This window comes from Harmonia axyridis, chromosome 3, assembly GCF_914767665.1.
Source record: "Harmonia axyridis chromosome 3, icHarAxyr1.1, whole genome shotgun sequence".
NCBI classification, from domain to species: domain Eukaryota; kingdom Metazoa; phylum Arthropoda; class Insecta; order Coleoptera; family Coccinellidae; genus Harmonia; species Harmonia axyridis.
The window spans coordinates 32,911,919-32,934,634 of NC_059503.1; the positions used below are offsets into that span (position 1 = coordinate 32,911,919).

General features: G+C 32.4%; 1 protein-coding gene and 2 non-coding genes across 6 annotated transcripts in view; 2 read left to right on the top strand and 1 right to left on the bottom strand.

Annotated features, from left to right (window-relative positions):
- LOC123676894 (cytospin-A-like) overlaps nucleotides 1-22,716 on the top strand; it is a 90,484-nt gene that overhangs the window by 11,597 nt on the left and 56,171 nt on the right. Inside the window, exon 2 of one of the 4 annotated variants that reach the window (XM_045613175.1) lies at nucleotides 5,449-5,520. The gene's annotated coding sequence lies outside the window, so the exon portion shown is untranslated. Of the gene's footprint in view, nucleotides 1-5,326; nucleotides 5,521-18,227; nucleotides 18,522-22,716 lie in introns of those variants that run through there. The other 3 variants (XM_045613174.1, XM_045613173.1, XM_045613177.1) reach the window with 3 other exon arrangements.
- Nucleotides 1,435-1,506, top strand: Trnac-gca. The gene has a single exon. It is a non-coding gene; the product is annotated as a tRNA-Cys (tRNA).
- Trnat-ugu lies at nucleotides 4,733-4,804 on the bottom strand. The gene has a single exon. It is a non-coding gene; the product is annotated as a tRNA-Thr (tRNA).

Genomic DNA, 22,716 nt, shown 5'->3' on the forward strand with positions numbered 1-22,716 from the left:
TGAATGTAACACCCTGTAGTTTGTTACATTTTCAGATTAATAAAAATAAGCTGTTTCCAAACATGTTTGTTACTTGTGGTCTAGCAGACAGAATATGAAAGAAATTATTTCTTATCAATTTAAAAAGCACATAGTTATCTATTTTTTTGTGAAATGTCATTATTCGTTTAGTTATTTATTGGTGTTCAATGACAGTTTAGTACTACAATATTTTTGGTATTCGAGAATGTTTTAATTATTGCTTAGATTTAATTTATTATTTTTGCTAGACAAATTGAGACGGGGTGTTCCATTTAAAAAAAAAATGACGGTGACGTCATTTATCGAAAGTAATTCACCCTGTATATTAGATTAGATTAGTGTGTTTCCTAATCGAATGTCAATATTTATTGGGGTGAGTTTTGAGTCCATTTTAAGAAAAAACTTCATATGGACATATGTCCTGAACGTCTTACCTTTTGAGATACAGGATGGTAAAGTTTTCAAAAATAAAAAAAAATGGAATCTGTATTCAATTATGAGCAAATTTGATCTCTTGAATTTTTTCAATCCGACGAACGGGTTTCATCTAAAGCAATAAAATATACGTATGTCTCTGCATGGTAATATTGTAATAAGTATGTATTAACGATATTTTTATGATCATGCAGAGAAACTGTTTTTATTTTTATAAGCGAAAACCGTGCATCGGATTGAAAAAAGTCAGGTACTTAATCAACTTTGGTAATAAATGATTGGGAAATTCAAAAATAATTTTTATTTCAGGAAAAATCTGTGGCGTACCATCAATGTCTGACAAAATAGGCAGGTCAAATTACGTACGAACGCCACTGGTTGAAATTAAAAAAATTGATACATTGAGAATGCCTCTTGATTCATAGTACAGTGGTAGTGTAGATATTAATAATGAGTAATTGATTTATTTTTGAGAATTTTACTACCCTATATCTCAAAAGGTAAGACGTTTATGACATATGTTCATATAAAGTTTTTTTCTTAAAATGGGCCCAAAAACCATAAATATTGACATTCAATTAGGAAACACCCTGTATATATCAATTATACATATAGTCTAAGGTTCTATCCATCTGTCATAACACATTTTTTGTTAATACAAATGAGGGCTCTATAGTTTTTCTAGTTTCACTTCCTTTGTCTGCAGCAACTTCTAATTAATCCATTGCATTGAATTATGCACTGAATTCTGAATTTTCTGCAGTATTCCACTTAGGCAACACACAAAACACAACCTTTTATTGATTGTTGCTCGCTTTATCCATGTTTAAATGAATTATTAAGGTCTATATTATTATAAATCTGATTAGTTTGATTTTTTCCAAGGCTAATTTATGTTAATTTAAGGTTTAACGAATTGATATAAAATCTCATAGTATTCGTAGTACTTATATTCGGATACGCCCTAGATTCTCGAATGGGGGTATAGCTCAGTGGTAGAGCATTCGACTGCAGATCGAGAGGTCCCCGGTTCAAACCCGGGTGCCCCCTCTTTTTTTATGAATATTGTGAACTTTCCAAATTCAACACTAGTCTGAAATTGCATCTACAGTCCATTCAGGAATTATTGACATCCCGGGTGGCTTTGGAAAATCGAAATTAAGTTGGTACTGGCTCATTCCGTAACATTTTGAATTGCAGATTTCGGGTTGGCATTGGAAATGTCATTGACAGGAGGTTAGATTTCAGTTTGTTTTGATCGAAGAAATTTCGAAACTTAAAAGTTGTATCAATTTCAAACACACATTGATTAGTTTATTTGAGTATTTCTCACAGTACTGTTTGAGAAAAGAAGAAGGCAAGTCATTACAACCTGGATTATTAGTGGAAGAAAACCTGTGCAATACGATTTCACCTTCAAAGAATCATTGAATGATTTGATTGTTACCAAAAGCCGAGCCAAAAGCAAACAATATATCAGCCTGGATGAAATTTGACCAAAAAGCATCTGGATTTTAATCAATCAAAGACAACATTACATAAACTTAATTGGTTACAAGTTCAAAGCAGTTAATAAAAGGAAAATTCTTATTGATAAACAGAAAAATATAATAATAAGTTGAGAACAATTTTATGGTGAATACAGAGAATATTTGCAACAAAATGTGAAATTCATTTATCTGGAGGAAACTTGGTTATTTGAAAATGCCAGCATTATTCAACAGTGGACTCTAGAAAGTAAACAAAATGTTTTTCAAGTATATTAAAGGGTAAAAGTAGAAGGAGCACTATTTTGAATACTGGATATTTGGATTTTTACCTGGATGTTTTGTTTTGACAGTGGTGATCACGAGGATTATATAAATCTTATAGAGAGAATTATTTTATTATTGGATTGCTAAACAAAGTCTTGGCATTGCATCTATAGTTTATTTATATTCTATATTGAAATTAAGTATTGTTATATCTGTTTTTTGTTCTTCAATGAGTAATCCAAAAATCTAATAAATTCCAATTGCTTTATAGAATTTTTACTGAGTATTTAATCAAAAAATATATTCAGAAGAGTAACTTGAAGAATTTCTTCACCTCTTACCCACTTGAAGATAATAATAGAATGCAATAAAATTTTAAAATTCACAAATTAAAAATAATTTCATGCAAAAATGCTTTTAGTGAGTGAGTTAATGCTGTTATGGGCAAAATAATTTATGTAATTTAATAGAAACTAGTATAAAACCATTTCAATAAAAAACAGAAAACTCGAGTACAAATATTACCTATATTTTTCATACAAGTTAAATCAATCATTCATGTCATGAACAGTTTCAATAAATAGTGACTTCAAAAAGTAATTTACACATCGGCTGATAAATTGGTTCCAATTTTGAAAGTTACAGTACAACTGTGATGTCAAAATTTTTCATATACTAAATGGATTCTTTGAATTTTATTTCTGTCTTATTATATCTGTATTATTATTATTATTATTCTTCACCAGTTTAGACACCACAGTTAAAATGATCCATAAGAGTTATTTGATAAGAATTTTGCAAGCAGGTTGGTATCCAGTGTCCATCAGTAATGCAACAATTTTTAAAGAGCCTTTGGTGAAAAGGAATATGCATATTTTAATGATCTTCAATGGGATCTTTCATGGGCGACTCTTAAATGAATAGATATCTCTTCGTTGGATTTCCTTGAAATGAGATAGCATTTCACCATATTTTTACGTTATATAATCTGAATTTCAATTTATGAAATCATGACTGTATGCGTCCCTTCGTAATTTCGAGTTTCAGGATCTTTCGGATACAAAAATGATGAAAATAATTTAAACTGGTTATTTCTATGATGAACCATAGCAATTTTTAGTGATATTTATGTTACCAGAAATAAAGCCTCGACTAGACGTTCATGGCCTACTTCGATGTCAATAATTCCTGAATGGACTGTACATACGACAACAAAATTTCGTTTTGCTATCAGAACCATAGAAAATTCGAGCAAAATATAAAAAAAAAACAAATATTTCAGTAACAACAGAAAGAACCGAGTTTAAATTGTAGGTGTAGATGTTCAAAAACAATTTGATGCTCAAAATTACATTTTCATTGTTTTATCAGAACCATAGAAAATTCAAGAAGAATATTCGATATACCATATACCTAGATTCCCAACGTTTCCGTGAAAATTGGTCCAGTCCAGATTTTGCGAGTATTTATAAAATAACACTTTTATGTGAATCGCGAAATCAGAAACATTCAAGCCAAAAATCAAAAAAGAAATTAATATTTGAGTGACAAGAACTTCTACGGAGATGAAATTCAACGTGTAGATCTATAATAACAATATCAAGTATATTGAAGAATTTTATATTGATCGTGAAGAACCATAGAAAATGCAAGCAGAATACCGAAAAAAATTTACCCAATATTTCATTAACAAATTAACAAATGATTTGGTTGAAATTTAGTGTGCATTTGTTCAATAATCAATTAAATATTCATGCCGAATTTCAGAAGGATCGTATCATTGAAACCGCTGATATACGCAATCTAACCGACAACAATGACGATAATAATAATAAATCACATCTCATATAATACATAAATGACAATTCTGTGGTCTCCATTAGCCGCATAAATGAACGATCGTTCGAAAGTTCCTGACATCAAGTTACTGCTTTCCATGAATTTTTAAGATATAAGAGGAAATGAACCATAGTGTAATATTTGATAATAACATAACCGCATAGCGATTTACGTCTGAAAAATACCAATATGGTTTCTCTTATATCGAATTGGTAAAAGCCGTATTTTCAACTACATTGTCGAATCCAAGCATTCAAGTTTTTACCATTGAGATAAGTCGATGACCAGAGTCTGTCAAGGATGGATGTAGCATGTTTGAAGGTCAATTCAACAATCTCATGAAGAAATGCGAAATCAAAGAATCCAGACGATTTTCTTACTCAATCAGAATCATTGATTAGTGAAGAAATTTCAAAGCACATAATTTTTCCTAAGTGTTGTCGAATATTGAGATTCATTTGAAAATTCATCTTGATACACTTACTAGAGATAGAAACTTGAAAGCAAATAAAGAGTCGCCTAAAATATTTTCGTTAAAATAATTTTATGAAATGGTTCAATTGAATGTGTTACATTAATTCCCAATTCGTATAAATAAATGACCTTCTTACAATGTCATCTAAACCTAAGAGAAACGTCAAAATAAGTTACAATCTGTTCCAGAAAAAAAATTACAACAACTCTGCCTCCTGTGAGGATTGAACTCACGACCCCTGGTTTACAAGACCAGTGCTCTGCCACTGAGCTAAAGAGGCTTCGAGGTATATTGGGATATCGGATCATACCATTCCTTATTTTAGGATGCGGTGAATTGAATTCATATTCTGTAAATAATAATTGATTTAGGTACAATATTTCATTCAAACTTTTATCGAAGAATATTGAGGTAGGAACATGTAGAAATATAAGTTCGTTTTAAACAGTGCTCCCCCTATTCGTAGGAATATAGCTACAGTACCTATCTAATTTAAAGCAAGATGAAATGTTTTCGCTTCAGAATCAATATTGCTCCATTTCGAAAAAATATATGAACCTATTAACCCAAAACCATAATCTCCGTTACCAAAGGAAAATAATTCGACTTCCATATTCCATCTATATTTCAATTTAATTGAATATGTTGAATATTCTCTTCTTTATCTCTAGCCATTTAAGAGGTTTTATTGAATACATAATCAAACGAAGTGAACCAGACAAGCGATGAATAACAGATTCCTAATTATTCAACCCAAAACACAAATAAACCGTATGATAGTATTATTATTTATCAGTCAGTTAAACGAAATAGCCAACGAGTTCACTTCAAATTGATAATTCTGTGCTGCAAAGGGCGTTCTTATTGACAACTTCAACATTTCGTTTTTGATTTATGATTACAAATTTCGTTTTGATGTTGCAGGTCGGACCCATAAGAGTGCAATAAGTGGATGTGAAAATTAAAACTTTGGCAGGATTCAATATTTCAATTCAGGTAAGTGATTAATCATGTTTTTAAAGGATTACCTATTAAGGCACTTGGTTCTGGTTGGTAATGATGCAGATAGTCGTAAAAGACAAATGAATAATATAGAATCTGTACCTATAGAAAAAATGAAAGGATCTCTGAATGTTTCGCAGTTGAGGATTTGGATAGTGCACAATTCTGAAAATCGTCTTTTTGTCAAAGTTCATTATTTATTCATTGTAAAAACATCTGCAGGTATTTGCAATGAAGAAAATATCATTCGGGTTTGCGGCGTGAAGCCATATGTTGTTCGTTGATCAAATAAACTGTCATTACAAAACTCTCAAACAATTTTTGGGAAATTTTGTTATTCGTACAATTTAGTGTATAGGTATAATACCTATTGTGTGAAATTTCTTGCGTTTTTATAATCATTTATAGTGCGAAATAGTCACCTATTACCGATTGAATTCGCTGATTTTAGAATCAGATTATAAAAGGTTTTAACGGAAATTGGTATGTTGAATCGAGTTAGGATACTAATGATTCCATAGTAATTTAATTTCCATATTATACAGGGTGATTCACCGGGATGGCCATTAGACGTTTATGAAAAATTAATCATAATATTGTGCTGAAAATTTGCGTGTTTGGGTTTGAGACAATGATCTTTCTACCTAAAATATTTTCAGATCTCTACAACTTCCGGTTGTACCGAAAACATACTACTACTTTCTTATTTCAAATGGCACACCCACTATATTATTGCATCATTAGATAGCCTTTTTGACGACAATTTCAAGAATACCTTGGGTAAAACTGAACGGTTCATGAGTTAATGGGATTCTTATAAAAAAAATGGTGACGATGTGGACTCACATTTTTTGAATATTTCGGCAGAAAAAGTTTTTTCGAAAAAAATTTCGATTTTGCAAATACGTAGTTTATTAGACTGTTTGCGGTTTGTACCGAAAATGTACAGGGTGTTTATAAGAAGGTCATGAACTTGGACAACTCAAATTCATCTAAATTCAAGAGTTTTAAATTAGAACCTATATTTTTTATTATTTTAGTCGATTCTACGTACAAAAATATGGGGGTAACTTAAGCAAACCATATACCTAAAATGAATTCTTTAAGAGTTATCGAGGAAGAACCTTAAATGAGTAAAAACCGCAATTCCTTACTGTGTGGAGTAGTCTGTGACTTCCGGAAAACAGAAAAAACTAAAATTTGATGTTTGGGTAACTGAATTTTACATTTCATGAGTTATATGTAATTAAGTTTTCGTTGGGAAATCTATAAACCAATACAATTTTCAATTACGAATAATTCATTACAATTTTTGAAATGTCAAATTTAGTTCTGGAAATATCGATTTTTGTTTTTTCTGTGTTTTCCGGAAGTCACAGAATAATCCACACAGTTATAAATTGTGGTTTTCCTCGATATTTCTTGAAGTATTCATATTTGGTATAGGGTTTGCTGAAGTAAGTCCCACAATTTTTGTACATAGAATCGACTGAAATAATAAAAATGGGATCTAATTTGAAAATCTTGAGTTTGATGAATTTGAGTTGTACAAGTTTCTTAATCTTCTTATAAACATCCTGTACATTTTTGGTCAAAACCAAAATTTGTTTTTTAATGCTACTTATCGACAGATTCTGCCCAAATATTAAAAAAAAAAATGTGAGTCCTCATCGCCAACATTTTTTTATAAGAACCACATTAACTCATAAACCGTTGAGTTTTCATCCAAGGTATGGCATATTGCTGAAATTGTCATAAAAAAGGCTATCCAATGATGCAATAATTAACTGGGCATGCCATTTGAAATAAGGAAATAATAGTCTGTTTTCGCTATAACCGGAAGTTGTAGAGATCTGAAAATATTTTAGTGAGAAAGATTATTGTCTCAAACCTCAATATGCAAATTTTCAGTTCAAAATTATGATTAGTTTTCCATAATTTTCGTCTAATAGGCCATTCCGGTAAATCACCCTGTATAAGGTGCGGATTAGTAGAACGTGAAATATTGATGCCCACTGCTATTTAAAATGGCGCATGGGCAAAGATACTTGAAAATTTTATAGGGTCATCCAGTGGCGTACCCACACATATGACATATGACAAGCCTTGGGGGATGAAGAAAAAAAATTCGTTTCTGATGTCCTTTGAATTCGCAGACACGTCTTGAGATGATTTTCAATTCGAGTATTTCAGAGCTTTTACTTCTGAATCTTATTGATTTTTATCATCAATTTGGAATATTTATAGCCAGTAAATAATGATTATGCCGATGAAAGTCGGATCAGATCAAGCCCTTTGATATAACAGCTGGTTATATTATCCCCCTTGGTTACGCCACTGGGGTCAACTATAAACCCGAAACAGGATACCCATTCTAAATATCATAATGATCAGAAAGAATTGTACAAGTAAGGGGGTTACCAGGATTTGCTAACATAAAGGTAGACACGAAATCAACGTTTTTTATAATAGAAATAGACTGAAATGCATTTTCATGTGAAAATTTCCAGTTGATGACCAAAAATATTCATCATCCTGAAAGTTATCTGAAAGCTTCGTCTACTCTCATTAGATTATAAAAGTTCATTCATAATGGACAATTCTGTATGTCCGTGTTGAAGACTCTTGAATTTCGAGTAAGTAAACATGCAATTGATATTCAAACCACCGTTGACATAACATGTGTTAAGCAGGCGACATCTGTTCTTCAGGCTTTCCTGACATACATTTTCCTGAACTGATGCGTTTCTGGGACACAGACATTGTCTATGGATTGTACACTATTTACCTGATTAGATAAATGCTTCCTGAGCTTTCTACTTGATTTACTTTCTACGTTGGATTCCGAGGATAGTTTCGACTAAAACTTGAAAAGAACAAGGTTAACCATCTAAGCTGATTAAGGTCAAATTATGAAATATTGTATAGGTTGATGATCTTAATCTTACTGCCATTTCAGTACTCATCTCGTGGGTATAGTGTGAAAGATATTGACAGAATATCAGGTTGGAATAGTTATTTATAATACAAGTGTAGAAGGCATTGATATTCTTTCACGAGTTCAAAATTCAAAAACGAGCCACGAAGTGGCGAGTTTTGGAATGAACGAGTGGTAGAATGAGCCTTCTGTACGAGTATTATACATTATTTTCTCTAATTCATTGCATTTTCATTGAAATTAATGAAATAATTCCATAAATATAATTTAGTGATTTTTGCATTGAAAAATGTTGGTTGTCAGAACTGATTTCTTTAAGGCAATTTGATGAATTGACAGATAAAGCCGTAGCGGAATGTTCGGAGTGCCAACATAGAATAATAAAATATAACCATGAAAACTGTGCTTTTCTGATATATTCTCGCACGATTTTGTTCTACAAGATGTGGAAGAATGAACGGAATAACCACAGAATTAGAGAAAAAATTGAGTGACATTCATCCTAAAAGTCTTTGTGCAATTTTTAGCACTCGTTCTCCAAACCGAACATATCGTTCATTTACAATTACAATGTCTGTAGTTTTCGAATTTTGAGCCAGAAGTGTTCTTGAATGAATTTGTCCTTAAATTGGATTCGAATCGTGTGTGAACACTATAGCTTTCGAACGGAAAACCTAGAAACTTGAAAATTTAGAGTAGCTTCGATTGGTCAAGTTTATTCATGGGCAAAATCTGACAAGAGGTTCCGTAAATATGGCCGGTCGAAATGATGATTTCCTGTTGATTTCAAAACTGTTGTTTCGATCTAGATGAGTGGGGCATTTAGATGCAAAACATTAATTTAAAGCTTTGTGTAAAATTTTATATTGGTAGAAAATTTAAGGGGAATATAGAAAAAAAAACAATATATCCGTGATCACACAACTGACGGAGTTGAGATTTTGGGAAAAGAAAAATTTCCAAACTTATCACATCCATAGAAATCGAAGAAGAATTTTGAGAAAAAAACTTATACAGGGCGATTCACCGCTATGGCCCATTAGACGTTTATTGAAAACTGATCATAGATTTGTGCAGAAAATTTGCATGTTGAGGTTTGAGACATTGATCTTTCAACCCTAAAATATTTTCAGATCTCTACAACTTCCGGTTATACCGGAAACAGGTTACTACTTCCTTATTTCAAATGGCACACTCAGCATATTATTGCATCATTAGATTATTTGATGACAATTTCAGCAATTTGCCATAACTTAGGTATAAACTCAACAATTCATGTGTTAATGGGATTCTTATGAAAAAAATGGTGGCGACGAGGACTCACATTTTTCTGAATGTTTCTGCGGGAAAAGTTTTTTCGAAAAATATGTACTTAGTAGTGGTGTTTTTGAGAAGATCATGAACTTGAGCAACTCAAATTCGTATCAAAACTCAGCCTATATTTCTTACTATTTCAGTCAATTCCACGTATAAAAAAAGGGGAGTTCTTAATATAACACTATACCTAAAATGAAAACTTTCAGAGTTATCGAGGAAAAACATGAACTAAGGAAAAGCTGCAATTTCTGAGTGGAGTAAGTGATCTGTGACTTCCGGAAATCATAAAAAGTAATTGGAAGTTAATTTTTAGATAACTAAATTTGACATTTCATGAATTGTAATTCATACTCGTAATTGAAAATTTTATTGCTTCATGAATTCTCAACAATCCCAACGAACAATTGATTACAATTCATGAAAGGTCAAATTTAGTTAACGTTTCTTTCTATGTTTTGCGGAAGTCACAGACTACTCCATTCAATTAGAATTTCGGGTATTTCTTAATTCATGTTTTTCCTCGTTAACTCAAAGTTTTAATTTCAGGTTTAGGGTCTACTTAAGTAACCCTCTCGGTAACCCCCCTTTTCTATACGTAGAATTGACTGAAATAGTAAAAAATATAGGTTGTAATTTGAAAATTTTGAGTTTTGAAGAATTTGAGTTGTGCAAGTTAATGATCTCCTCATAAACACCCTGTACATTTTTTGTCCAAATCGCAAACAGCATTATACTACTACATATTGTCAGAATCGAAAATGAAAAAGTTTTTTTCGAAAAAATATTTTCTGTAGAAATATTAAAAAAAATTTGAGTCCTCGTCGAAACCATTTTTCTTCATAAGAATCGCATTAACTCATGAACCATTGATTTTATACCAGTGTTAAGGCATATTGATGAAATTGTCATCAAACAAGCTATCTAATGAAGTCATAATATACTGGGTGTGTCGTTTTAAATAAGAAAGTAGTAGTCTGTTTCTGGTATAACCGGAAGTTGTGGAGATCAGAACATATTTTGGAGAGAAAAATCATTATCTCAAACCTCAATATGAAACTTTGCAGCACAAAATTATGATTAATTTTCTATAAGAAGTAAAATAAGATGTATTACTTTTTAGGATAGTACAGAATTACAACTACGATGCACTCCTTTTTATAAGGCATACTAAAAATACATGCAAGTGAGATTTTCATTGAAGTTATATTTAAATAAGGTATCCAATAATGATTTTCATTATAATTAGATCGTGTACTATTGTTAGATTCCTAATCAATTGTATATTTTTTCAATTAGTTCATTGGCGTATTTCACTTCCTAATTGAAATTTGAGAGAGTCACTTTTTGATTAGAAATAAAAGAAAAATATACGCACTAGTTCTCATATTATTTTCCTTCAAAACATATTAAGGCATATCATCAAATTAATTCACATATTTGAATTAATCTAAAAATGCTAAAACCGCGAAGCATGATTTTCGGATGGCAATAATTAATGAGCAAATATTGTTGTCAATCATTATGGTAAATACTAAATATGTGTTTCGGTAATAAAAATCGATTGCCATTTGAGGATCTCTGACACAAACAAGGAGCTTGCTTTTTGTTATTTTGCAACTTTCAACTTGACTCATTTCTGATGTCTAGGTATATAAAACTGAAACTTTTTGCAGGATTTTGACTTTTAAGGAACCAATAATCACATTTTAGCACTTGATTCTGCTGATATTTACCATCATCTCCGAATTTTATTGATATGTACGATCGATATTCATAAGCCAGTCATTATGCGAAATAGAAAATCAGCACTTGCATTCTTGCACGCATTGTGAAAACAACACCTGGTATAGCTCTGGACTGAGGAGTCTAGCCATTGAGTCACGATCGGCTTACGGTTACAGAACAATAATCTCATTAGAAATGACCTTTGGAAAGTCGAATGGATTTGAAGGCATCGTATGGTTGTCGACTTACAAGGCGAATGCTTGGAATTTGTGCAAATAGTTGGTTTAGATGCTATCTTCCGCTTTCAATTTTGAAATGGACGATAGAATTTATAACATTTTTTCAAGTTCGAGGTGCTGATATGTCAAAAACCTAGGGATTGGTCAATGAACCGCAAAATTATTATTATTTATCCATAGGTATTTATTACCCTCCTGATAAAATATTTTCAAACCTACGAATGATCTAAGAGTATTTTCCAAGCGCTTTTACATAGAGGAATCTTATGTATGTCTTCTGTCCAAATGATAATTTGAATTTTGGAACAAGGAAAAATTTGGTCGAAGTCAAATCAGGGAAATACGGTGTCTTTCGAAAATATTTGAAGTTTTTGGCTAGAAATTAATTTTAGATACCAGCATGATTAGATATCATATTTGTGAATGTATATTCATCCAATTCTCGCCAGTTATTGCATATTCTACCAAAAATCTAGTGTTTCTGCATATTTTTATTGCACTTCCAATATTTTTTTCATGGAGTACATGCCTAGTAAATTAAATCTTTCCTAGATGCCGACAAAATCTATTATCGACACAGATCTTAATAAGGAAATTAGTAGCATTCTATCAAGAGTTTCAATAAGATGATAATAACTGTTTTTCTTGACGATCATCATAAAAGATGTTTCAATTTTTGGAATGGTAACTCAAATGTAATATTTTCGATACGGTCGTACTTTTATTCTCATTTCAGCAACAATTCGATTCAGCTTCGATAGTTCTCAAGATGCATAGAATAAAATGTGGGTACCTCAGACAATATTACGATGTTTGTTATAATATGTCTAAACACTGGTGTGCTCACTCACTCTTGAAAACCCTCAAGATTAAAGTGGCGACTCTTGAAGGGGCCAGCCTTCTTCGATTTTAATGGTATTGGTCCCTTTGCACTTGATTTCCGTATATTTTCCTATGGCGCTCACGTCGTCTTTCTGTAAATGTCATGTTTTGAGGTTAAATCAACAATAATAACAAGATAAACGACTTTTGACATAACAAATGAAAATTTTATATTGATGCCGTTGATAGGTCAATCCTTTGTATAGCGTCAGGGAGAAGCGAACAATGCCCAGTCGAGTCGCCAAATTATTTTAAGCAAAATCTAATCAGTGAATACACCAATATTTTAGACATCTTAGTATGGACACTGGTTGACAATAATGACATATTTTCCCACAAAATGTGTGCCTAAATCCCTCAAAATAGGCAGGTAGATGACTATTTCATTTTTCGTCGATAGAAATCAGAACCAGCGAATTTATTGAATTTCCCAAAAGGGTTTTTATAATAATCTAATATATTTCTGATTTGTTATATAAATAGGTACAGTTGCGGCCAATGAAAAATGGAATAACTCTTATAGCATATTTTTGTCTAATTCTAGCTGCTCGAATTTGTTTTACGAATGTCATATTGCAATATTGAATATAAGATGTCTATAAACATGGTGTATGCACTTGTCAATTTTTGAATGGAATGACATTCGACCAAATTGAAAATATTAGTTTTATTTCGTGACGGCACCGCAATGTCATACTTTTCCTACAACTGCTATGGAAAGTAGCGTATTCTTCATAGCTTACTCAATTTCAAAACTATGTTTTGCTCATACTGTGGGAAATATTATTCCCCACGGCACTTTTCCCACACCTTGCTTGAAAGACCAATGAAATTGGGCTTTTGAGTCGTTTCTATGGAAACGCAATAAATTAGCACATACTGTCAACGAAGGCCATTTTGATTTGAATCAAGTCCATTACATGAATTATTGAAATGTGTGCAGTTGTAGGAAAATTATAGTGTGCAACATGTGGAGAAAGTTTTTCTCGCTCGTGTGTTCGCGACACTCGCCTTTCAGGCTCGTGCCACAAACTTCCACACTCGCGAGAAAAGTTGGACTTTCCCCAATTGTTGCACAATATACTATTTCATTTCGATCTTTTTTCCTTTGATTTTGACAGGATACAATAATTAACATCCGATCCTAGCCAATCAGAAGCTTAACTAATATTCTCAAAATTGGCAAAACAAAAGCTAATCAGTCCATACACCAGGTCTTTAGACATCTTAATTGAATATTTGTTGTATGTCAAGCAATCCAAATTAGAAAGTAATTATGCCGCATATAAATGCAGTGATGAAAGGTGGGATAATCGCAAAAATAGATGAGGAGTGTAAAAAATAACTGAAGAATAATTGTTCCACATATACAGAACTCGAATATCTCGGAAACTATTAATTTTCGGTTACCAATAAAAAGTGGCGAGTTTTGGAATGAACGAGTGGTAGAATGAGCCTTCTGTACGAGTATTATACATTATTTTCTCTAATTCATTGCATTTTCATTGAAATTAATGAAATATTTCCATAAATATAATTTAGTGATTTTTGCATTGAAAAATGTTGGTTGGCAGAACTAATTTCTTTAAGACAATTTGATGAATTGACAGATAAAGCCGTAGCGGAAAGTTCGGAGTGCCAACATAGAATAATAAAATATAACCATGAAAACTGTGCGTTTCTGATATATTCCCGCACGATTTTGTTCTACAAGATGTGGAAGAATGAACGGAATAACCACAGAATTAGAGAAACACTGTACAGATCGATGACTAGTAGATCAACAGAAATCATAGAGCATAATAGCGGGAAAAAGTCAATTCCACACTAGGCATTTCACAACATTCCCATCTTTTTTAGCGCATCTGTAGTCCTAATTGTCATAACTCAAATGCTATAGAAAAGTTAAATTTTCTAGTTAAATTTTTTCTAATTCTTTTTGACCATTGGTAATACGTTTCGAAAGAAGAAAAACTAAATTTTCTTACATAAGTGTCCCTCATTTTTTCGCTTCGAAGCATGGTCTATCTTCAGTAAATTTTCAAACCCGGAATTTTGATGACATTTTTTTTTTTTCAATTTATTGGCAACCTAAATACAATACATTAATTATTTATCAAAGGGATTCAATACACCTTATTTACCGTGAGGGTTATCATTATTAAAACAAAATTGATAGTTGGGAATCATTAGTCTCATAAGGACTGAAATTTACATATTTGAGAGAACCTAAACACAGCTTGAACAACAACAAAAAAAGACAAAATCGAGTTTACAAATTAGCAAAAAAGGAAAAGCTTGATCCAGTCTGTCCTTGAATATATTAACAAACCGCGCACCCACCACCTTCGCCAAGTGTATCGTGTATCCCATTCACCAAATATTGGGTTTGGAGAGAAGTGCTTTGTCCGAAAGCATTCCCTTCTTATTTTTAATTGGTATCCACGCAACACCAAAGTCCGTATTCAATACAAAAAATGTCTCAGACCCGCATAATTATGCTTTATCAAGATGAGGTCTCCACGCAGTTTTCTTTGTTGGAATGTACTCAAATGAGGTGCCTGCAGTCTTTTGACATACGTGGGGTGATTTCTGACGAAGGAGTTGCGTTTCGCACGACGTTGTACGTTTTCCAGCAAAAGCTGATCTCTGACTAAAATTGGGTACCACACGATTCCCGCATCCTCGATGATACAGGGGGAGTCAAAAATGTGTACCGAGCTTTCTGGGGGTGATAGTACCTACATTGAGAAATAAGTATAGTTTGATGAATTAACTTATGGCCCAAAATGCATATTACTGGATATACAGGGTGGCCATTTGAAAACGAAACAGACGAGATTACAGACGAAATAAAGTTTTTCGATAGAAATGCTCGGACAGGTCGATTTCTGTTTCGAGGGGGACAACCCTTGCTGCTACAACCCCCACCCCCAATTTCGTGCATAAATGTTTGTTGTTAAAATAATTTTTTTTACACTTCCACATTTCTGATATTGTTATAAAAGATGTTTTTAGAGGGCGAGTCATGATATTGTTGGAACAGCTACTTTCGTTGTATTCGTTTTGTTGGAAAAATAAATGATGGATTACATGAAAAAAGTACTCTTATCCAATTATGATTCATCCTCTATAAAAACACCCTCTACAGCAATATTAGAAATTTAGAAGTATAATAAAAAAATGTATTTTAATACATACATTTATACACGAAATTTCAATCTAGTGGCATTCACCGTTTAGCATTTATGCGGAGAAATTTTTACAATTTTATCAACTTTGGAAGGATACAACTCCTTTAGTATGCATTTTGATTTTGATTTTGATAAAAATTCTAAATTTCTGCTTGGTATCGTCATATAGAGTGATAAATTAACATTCCCCTGGAATTTTTTAGTTCAATAAATATTGAATCTATCGGTAGAATTATTTCGAAATTTGCAGTTTTGTCACCCTTTACGAATGCCTTCCTTTAATTTTTCTTTAATGGCTACAAATAAAGAGACAGAACCGGATTATCAAAATTCTAGATTATATTTCCGTTGAAATCGAATCATCCTGTACGCGAACATTTGAATTTTTTAATTTTTATAGTACTGAAGAAGAATATTAGTGTTAAAGTTGAGAGTTCAGATCATAAAAGAGTGTTCATAAATGAAACGAATTCATTTGTTAACATTTTCAAGCAATAAACTATATAATGAAATAAAACAAAAAAAACGGATAAATTGAAAATATTAGCACTTCTGAACCAATGAATCAAAAATAAAATAAATGAAATAATTTTCAGTTCAGGAATTGTTCAAAATGGTGTCCCTTCATTGCAATACATTTTTGAGCACGTTGATATAGTTGCTTCACAGATTTCACTATAGTATACGGTTGAATTTTAATAATATCGCAAGCATAAATAATTCTTTGTAGCAGTTGCTCCCTACTGTTAATCTATACCTCATAGACCTCTTGTTTAAGCATTCCCCATAATATCCAAGGGTGTCAGATCAGTGGATCAAGGAGGCCAAGCCACATGTCTGCTGATCCATCTGTTTTCAAAAGTGCACTTCTGTTGAATAGAGCGCAGGAGCCCCATTATGTTGCAAACACAATGTTTCCATTGGAATGTTTTCTAACAAACTGGGCAAAGTATGTTTCAAAAAATTATTATAAATTTCTCCTTTCAACCTATTTTCAAAAATATGAGGTCGAATTAATTAAACGATGATTGTAGGTAGATCATTAAACATTTATTGAGAATCTACTTTTCTGGAAGATGTAATATAATCATGATAGGGGTTTTACATATTTTTCATTCTTGAGCTTTTGTTTTCTTAACAATGAAAATTCTCAGATTAGTGTTTATCTATGCAATATTCTACTCGTTGCTTTGAACATTTTTATTTTCGGTCATTAACACGTCTGTGGCTTATTCGAGACTTCACTTCTTATCAAACATATGACACATAGTTCGGGTAAAATATACACACATCAATCTAGCCACCTATATACCCACTTCTTTCGTTCTTCGATTGCAGAGGCATTCAACAAGTTTTACCACTGTTGCCGCTAACTATTAATTTTCCTTTGTTGATTCAATGGAGTTGGACTAAAAAATTCCATATTTCTTTTTGAAACAAATGGGTGATCGTGATCGATTTAAATAGTGATCACATGAATCTCTTATTACAAAATTCAATGAAAAATCTTGTTTCAATTAATAATAATAATAATAATAAAGTTTATTTGCTTTCAGCACAACCTGAAATGAAATGATACACTGAATGTGAAAAATCATCTGAAATTAAAATAATTTTCGTAATGATTTTTGATATTTCTACTATGATTGGATTGGTAATGTTGAATATAAAATAATGCTAGTTAAAATTCGAGGAACTTTTTTGTTTTTTTCGAGTGGTCGATTCTGCTGATAGTGAAAAAAGAAAAAGACAATTTTTGTAATTCTTTTTTAATTTAACTTCGATCAGGGTTTAGAATTTCAACAAAAATCAAATAAGGCATTGTATATTGTTACATTTACATAATATATGAAGGAGTATAAACTCATTAAACATTTATTGATTGAAGATTGAAATTTCACGGTAGAGCTGAACTCCTAATCGTTGTGAGTTACAGCTTTGATGATAGTGATTTTTTTAGTTCAGATGTTCCGTGAGACATCAAACTAATTGAAAAAACAAACGTAAAATGTTTTTTTTATTTATGACATTTTTAAGATAATAATATTAATGTTTATTTGTCCCAAAAGGAAAATTACCACATGATGTATTAAACAATCAGTACCTATACCTATACAGTATGAACTATCAAAAATGAACATATTGTTTCCCACAAGAATTCAAAAATTGTATATGGGCAGTACTTTTAAAAGAAACTGCAAAAGAATAGCGTGTGTACAAATATAAGAAGGAAAAAACTAACAAAAAATTAAAAGATTGTAAATATCATCGAAGATTTTAAAAGTTAATTATTGGATATAAAAAACTTTGGCATCTGATCTGAAGAAAACTTGAGTTTGAATTCCGACATAACCGGCAACATGGTGCATCTCCAGCGACACGTTTTCAACGGTTGTCTCGACTACGCTGTTCGCGGCTTCTGTCAGTTCGTTGAAGGTTGTGGTTGTAAAACGTACGTTCGTTCGTCTTCGGTCAGCGCGAGTACTATCTCGAGTATACGAGGTGTGTGTGACGTGAACCCAAAATCAAGGTGGCCGCGCGGGAGCAGCGTCTCTGATTTGTTTTGTTCTCGTTTTTCGTGTACCATCGAAGAACAAGACCTATATTGTGTTAGTGAAATTACGTGCACAACCCGCTTCTTCAGCTAATACCTGTGGTACTGCGGTCGAACTCAGAACCCGGAGAAAGTCGAGGAGAAAGGTTTGGTTACAAATTTCAACGAAACCGTTCGATGTTTTGCTCTCAGAGAGAACTGCAGTTAGATGTTATTTGGGAACAAATAAAACAAGAAAGAAAGTTTATTAGTTTTTATTTTTAAAGGTTCATGATCCGATGTTAAGCATCGTTTTACCATTCAATGATTTAGCTTTGTGCTTTAATTTGCAGTTGACAACTTTAAAAAAATTGACTTGCTAACAAAGGTGAAATGATATTTTTATTATTTTAAATATCTCTAAGTTGGAATTTCTTGTAACAGTTCACATTTCCCTTCAATGGTCTTAATAGAGACATGAAGTCATTATTAAGGTTATAAATCCTGTTGTCTTTACAATCGAACTAAGAACTGTTATATTCCTTATGTTTCTTGTTAGATCTATTTTTCCATGATTTCAATATTTTTTAAAGTCGATATATTGTAATGATGATTGATGAATCTTTTGATCTAAAGTACTAAAAAGGGGCCATCGGTGTCTCTGTCTTTTTCGAGGAAGTACCTACTTCAAGAAGTACCACCAAATGAAGGGATTAAAATGGGTCAAGCATACGTTCTATTCAACTGACATAACCCTTCGCTCCTCCTGTCTGAAAATATAGATAACTTTGATTCTAAGATGAAAAGACTGAAAAAAACAGAATGAAATGAATTACCTAAACTAGACGGTGAAAAAACAAAATTTGCAGAATTGTGACTGAAAATAGAGACCATGGAAAGTACTTTGAATTTATCGAGGAATTTATTTAATTGTGACAATAGGAAATACAAAAAAAATACATCTATCTACCATATCTATAAAAAATACCCATATGTTGAATGTATCTACTACCTACATCAAGTCAAAGAAGTCCCGGGGATCGATTCTTTCAGAAAGAAAGTGTAGTCAAAATTGCCTCTGCGAGTTTGAGCGAGTTTCATTTTGTTCATCTCAATTTTTAAAGTGGATGAAAGTTTTGAATGGAAAATCCGTTTTGAGTTTTATAACTAAATTTGTGGAATGGACATTTATGGATTTCGCACCTTCAAAACGTATCGAATTTCTAGCAAAAAACTCAACAAAACCTTTCGAACAACCACCGTATTCTCCTGATATTCCATAGGATGACTTTTTTCCTGTCCAAAACTCAAATTCAACTCGAGCCAAATGTTTTTAGTTGGCAGAAGAAATGAAATAAAATTTGCGTCGAGAACAGATGTTGGTTGATTCCTGAAAGCGCTTAAAAAATATTTTTATGACTGGGTTATTCATTGTCATGAGTGCATTATTCCGAAAGGAAACTTCTTCGAAGGCGATATAGTACATTAGGATCAACAATACAAATTTGGTGCCCGTTATAGTATAAAGAAACTGGAGATGAAGAAAGCCAGAAGGTAGAACCAAAGACAGATCAGGCGTTAAAAGGCAGAGGCAAACTAAACCAGAAAGAAAAATTATGCAAGGAAGCGATATTCTTGTGGGCACATAATTAATGATGCTTTGAATCAACTGGGGTTTTGTAACTAGGATGGTAATAATCATGAAATAATCAATTACGTTAAAAAAGTTCATTTGATCGTAGAAACATAAAAGCTAATTATAACGATAGTTATGAATGAGGAAAGATCGGGACCAATTAACTAAACAAATTGTAATGAGAAGAAACATAGTTTCCTCCTCGGTTTCCTCATATACAAGCTGATTCTTGTAGAAAATTTCCTACTATTATTGTCAGTGGAGTAGCTTGCCCCATATCAAAATGTCCTTACCAATTTCTGCTAACATCGAAAAGTCCGAATTTTATTATAGGATCAAACAGTATATTTATACCAAATTCATCAAAATTGGATAAGAATTATAGAAGTTAAGGATGTGTGAACATAGAGACCGAAAGATAAACATCAAACCCTCGACCAAACCAAAGTTGTTCATAATGGCCTAGACCATAAGAAAAAAAATTTGAAACTGAAGCCTAAAACATTTTCCATCTCAAAAGTGATCACAATGCTTCTATTACCTTCGGTATTTCGGAAATAAAACATAATTCATCTTCAGGATTAAGGCGAGGGTAAAAAAAAGCAACACGGTAGCAATCAAATAAAACTTATGAACAGTGATCTCGGTAGTTTTTCTTTGTTATTCTTACTGTGTTTTTGATATGATAAGAAAATATACAAGCAAAGCAATGGCGTGATAAGTGTTATTCAGACAGCCTCTTCGAAAACAACTGTGGTATACTGACTTTAAACGTGGTGGAAGAACTATAGATGATGATGTACGCTCTAGCCGCCCAAATTCGGCAGTTGTTTCAGAAGACATCCAAAAAGTCCATAAATTTCAGCGATGAAGTTGCCTGGGATAGGAGTGGAGTTGAAGATACCAGAAATCAGTTTATTCACTATTTTGCAAGAACATTTGTCACTGAGAAAGCTTTGCCCGAAATGGGTTGCGCGCTTGCTCACCGCTGATCAAAAGCAACAAGTGTTTAAGCGGAATAATTTTTTTTCTTGACAGTGGACGAAGCATTGATTCATTTATTCATTATTGCATTCCTGAGTCGAAGCATGTGTATGGTATAATATACATTGACCATCTTGACAAAGGCGAAACCATAACATAACGTTATTGGATCAATTGAGTGAAGAAATTAAGAAAGAACTCCCTAAAATAAAGAAAATACTCATTTTTTCACCAAGATAATGCTCCTTGCCAAAAATCGATGAAAACTATGGTCAAATGAACGATTCCAACTGCTTGACTATCCAGCTCATTCTCCAGATCTGATAACTGGCTTTGAACAGAGCTCAAAAGCATGCTCCAGGAAAATAAAATTATAATTTAACTCTTATGAAGAAGTGATAGCCGAGGTTCAAGCCAATTTCAAGAGCAAAGATCAATCTTTCTACAGAAAAGTTAGAGAAGCGTTGTGGTGCATGTATCACTTTTGTGGACAAATGGAGTCGAATTCAAAAAAATGTGTTTTCACTGGTTACTTATTGATTATGTGTTATGATATTCTATGTTTAGATATGATACACTCCCAGGAATTATGATCTAAGTCTTAGAATTAAAGTGAGATTGCAGATAACATTTCACAAAATTTTGCCCAAATCCTCTGGTTCTGCTGACACTCTACATGGAAATTTGCACAAAGTTTGAAATCGTTATTCTACATCTGAATGCAATATTCTATCGGATTCGTCATCAGTGAGTCGTTTGATACCATTACCTGCTCAAAATTCGATTTTTCTTTTTCATATTATCTTCTATCGATTGAAAGCGAGTTCGTCGACCTGGTAATTTGAGTTTAGAAAAGGGTTGAAAAATATCGATGTCATATACGTGGATATACAGGGATTTGTTGAGTTTCCAGCTAGAAATTCGTTGGAATTGATAGTCTTGTATGGGGTGAAAAATCCATGAGTTTTTTTCCACAATGTAATTTTTGAGTTAATTTATTCTTACACATCGTATAGCCATATTCCTTCTCTAATTGTGTGGCAATTCCGTTCATTTCATCATATCTTGAAGAACAAAATCGTGCGGGAATATCTCAGTTTCACATATATTTCTTGGTTATATTTCATTATTATATGTTGGTACTCAGAACTATCCTGTCACGGATTGATCTCTTATCAAACATTTTTCAATACAATACAATATGCATTCGAAGAAACTTTTACCTACATTCCGATTTTGCAGATATTTAAAATTACAAATAAAATTAAAATTTTCATTCAAGCTATCTACTATAATATATAAATTCAAATTGTTATATCAGAACAACACAAGAGGAAATGAACAATGACATAACAAACAAAGCCTAAATTTTAATTTCAATAGAAAGGAGAAACAACTAGCCTTAAATTCCAGATAAACTATTTTCCTCAACGAACACATTGCATGCTAGGCATACAATGTTCTTCGGAAGATCAAATTATCCGGTTTGTAACACTTAGGACGCATTATTAAACACGAGACTGGAGAAAAACGTTTCCTGTATTAAAAGACATTGCATTTGACGTTTGGTGTGTACATATCCGGAAATGTCATTCGGAAGATTAATATTTCACAGCTCTGTGAGCCAGCAGATTGAATAGTTTCCAGGAGAATCGGGTGAAGTTCAAGTTCTTGTTTTAGCTTGCAGGAAGTTGTACATTCTATATTTGAAAAATAATATTATGTTGCCTCGGTGAGCTCTG